Source organism: Sitodiplosis mosellana, unplaced genomic scaffold (genome assembly GCF_009176505.1).
Source record: "Sitodiplosis mosellana isolate CC-2019 unplaced genomic scaffold, AAFC_SMos_1.0 Smas_scaffold_27, whole genome shotgun sequence".
Classification (NCBI taxonomy): Eukaryota; Metazoa; Arthropoda; class Insecta; order Diptera; family Cecidomyiidae; genus Sitodiplosis; species Sitodiplosis mosellana.
In genome coordinates this window covers 593,782-597,568 of record NW_022595269.1, presented here as the reverse complement: position 1 = coordinate 597,568, position 3,787 = coordinate 593,782, and positions in this window count along the sequence as shown.

Here is a 3,787-nt window from a genome sequence, read left to right as displayed (position 1 = left end):
TGATAAAAATCTCTCTTCTTCTTCGGCACAGCATACAGCAACATACATTCGAACTCCCATCGGCGCACACAAAGCGCATGTTCTGCCAACTCCACCTGTCTCATCCAGAGCACACGTTCTTCCAGTTCCTCCCGTCTCACCTGAACCACCAGTAAGGCCCATAGATTTATCAACATCAACAATCCCAATTTTCAATTAATTAGGAATCACTTAGTGTTGGCTTCGAACGTTCGTTCATTTGTCCGAAAATTATTTTGTTCGTTGTTCGGTCCATACAAAATGTAATGTTGTTGGACAACGAACAAAACGATTTTTTTTAAAACCATGTTGAACAGTCCAACAAGTATTCGAAAATGTTCGACGAACAAAACTAGAATCACTTCACGTCGTATTGATAAAAATCTCACTTCTTCTTTTTAACAGCATACAGCAACATATACTCTAACTCCCACCGGCGCACACAAAGCATACGTCCTTCCAGCTCCACCCGCCTCATCTAAACCAAGACCAGTAAGCTCCATAGATTTGTTAACATCAACAGTAATGTCGATGAACTTTGCACAATCCTTTTATTGACATAAATGCATGGAAAGAGAATTTTCACGGAAAATTTTCACGTTTTCGAAATTCCATTGCTTTCTTTAGTTTATTCTTAATTTGTTTAATCATTAAACTTTGATGGTTAACATAAAATACACTCAACAGCCTTTTCGGTCACTTACAATATACACAGCTCATTACATAAATCATATTTTCAATTTAAAAATTGGGTGACTGAATCTTAATCTTTGAATCAAATTACAAATTGAATGTATCTAATTATTTTTGGCGGAATCGAATTTAGGCTTCATGAATTTTGTCCTTCTCATTGCAGTCGAAAAAAGAAGGATGGTTGAAAGGTTCATCACAACCGAAATAGACAAAGTCTGATGCAGTTGCTTCTTACTACTTGAAATTTGAAATAAAACATGGAGTATTTCAACATAATACGTTCTCACAATCGAAAATAAATCAATCAAAACTAAAGAAATGTGTTTTCATCGAATCCATTTTAAGTGAAGCTAATCAATTTGAAGATAAAAAAAATAAATACACGAATTTCAGTCATACAAAGAAAACTCAGTTGACATTTGCATTGTTTTTTTTTACTTTTTTCTATCATTTTTAAACCGAAGTCGACAATATTGCTATAAAATGCCAATATTTTGATCATTTAATCGATCTCTTCTCCACAAAATCGACATTGTTGAGCATAATATTAAGTATGTAGCCGCTACGAAACACGGATCTTCTGGCTAACAATTATTAAAAGCTTTTTGTGTACTTCCAAAGCGCACTTTTGGTTTATTTCAATGCGTTGTATAAAAGGTCAAAGCCGACATTGAAATTGACGCTGCTAATAAAACAGCATTTTGAATTACCTTTTCTATTTATCCATATAAGTGTTTAAGAAATATCGCCCAGCAACACTGCGAACATTTGTATTGCGACGAATTTTCACATACCCTATGCTAATTTCACACATCAATTCAAAACAGATATTTTTTTCAAGACAAATATTTTTCTGGAAGAAATATTCTTTCAACAGGATCTCTCTTCACTTCCAAATAGAATTGGCATGTCTATGTTTTTCTCGAAGTGAATTTTTGCATAATTCTATCAAATTTAAAATTCATATGAAGCATCCACTGTGATCATGAACCGAGTATGGTTTGCTTGAGCGAATGATGATTTTTTTCAGACAAACAAATAATCTGTTGAAAATGTATGGTTTCCGCTTATTTTTTTATGTAAATTTTGTTTTCCAATGACTAAAATGTCGAGAGTGTCGTTTAGCCACACTGTTTTTGCCGAACAATATTTATTCGAGTGTTTACATTTCATGATTGACGTGTATTTTGTTTTTTGAGTCCTTTAAATTGGCGGATTCAACCAGTGTCATTTCATTCAGAATATTAAATTCAAGATGAAAACTACGGCAATTATTTTGATCGTTTGTCTTGTAAGTGTTAATTTTGAACGAATTTTCGTTGATATTTTCACATCAATTTAAAAGGGTCAATAAATGTTTGTTCTGTGGAGTTAGGTGTTTCTTGTTCACGATGCCAGCGGTAAACATGGAAAGACCAGAAAGAAAATAAAGGTATGCTTTGGTCGTTAAATCCTCCTTTTTGCCCTTCTACAATCAGTAAATTTTATTGAATACCATTTAGGGTTTTTTCAATTCATGCTTTCGACGCAATAATGGGGCGGTGTAAGTAATTCAAAGCTAATGTATTTCTTCAAAATTACTAGAAAATTAATTGTCTTTGTTTTTTGCATAGAAATGATGATGAATCCATCTCACCACTACATTTCAAGTGAGTATAATAATAATACGAGACATCTGCGAAGAGAACACGAGTGAAATATTTTATTTTGATTTGATGAATACTTCTTTTATTCTTTGTTTTCTTCGTAAAAATATTTAAAAATGTATGTGTAGCTGCTCTGCAGCTGTCATCAATCGATTCTTATTTCCTCAGTTCACTCTTATGTAAATTACATTGCTTTTAATCTTGCTTTCATTTTACATTGAATTAGATGGTTTTTAAAAAACTTTTTTGAAAGTTAAAGAGGCATATGTGTTTATTTCAAAAAATGAATTTCCATAATAAGCGCTGAAATCGTATTGTTTATATTTTGAATTTTAGAAAAGGTGCTTGAAATACAAGCCGAATGAATTTTTTCTACTGAAAATCATAAAAATTGTTCTAATCAACAGACAAAAGCCATCATCTGTGACACCAAATGGCAATCCAACTACGGGACGAAATAATAACAATGCAGGACCTCATGGCTTTTCAGTAACCGTAAAACCTAGCGGTAGTGGTGGATATAACAACGGTTCATATTCATTCGGCCCAACGGTATTCATGCATCATAATCAAAAAAAAATATTGTTAATAGGACATAGGAAATAGTTTCAAATTTGTTCAAATCGCTATATCGACAAAACTTAATTAATTTCGACTACTATTCCGATGTTGTTGGAATTCATTGCTTTTAAATTTTTTATCGATACGAAGCAGATTTTCAATCAATCCGAAATAGATTGATTAAAATATAGTAGAATCACTTCATGTGGTATTGATGCAACACTTTCTTTATCTCTGTAATAGCATGGAGGCGATATGAGACCACCACCAAAAACACCACCACTACCACCACCACCACCACCACCATCACTTCAAGAACATCCATCACTTCAAGAACATCCACCACCTCCCATTCATTTTTCTCCTTCCATATTACCAAGCATAAGACCAATACGGCCCATAAATCTAGGCAAATGGGCACCAGATTCAGCATCAGATTTGTCATCAAATGGAGATTCTCCAGAGAAGAAAGACTCTTTACGATACAATACTGTTCTATCTTCGCAAGAATCATCAATATTCACAATAAACCAAATGACTGAGGTAAATCAGTGAACAATTCAAGTTCATTTTGAATAAAGGTAGAGTGAGTCCCTAGGGGGTAGACACGGTTTCTAAATTCTTCTAATTTTTACTAATATTTCTAATATTTTCCATATAACGTGTACTTTCAATGCTGTCAAAAGGTTTCTAATAAGTTCTAATATTTACTAATATGCTATTCGTGTCTATCCCTTAGGTGAGTCCAATTTTTATAGCAAACAAATTTCATAAATTTCATTCAATTCACAAAATAGAAACACGAGCCATCCAAAACGCTTAATTGGCAAAAAAGTTCATCAGAGTCAAAAGAGACATCGTCAGCCGAT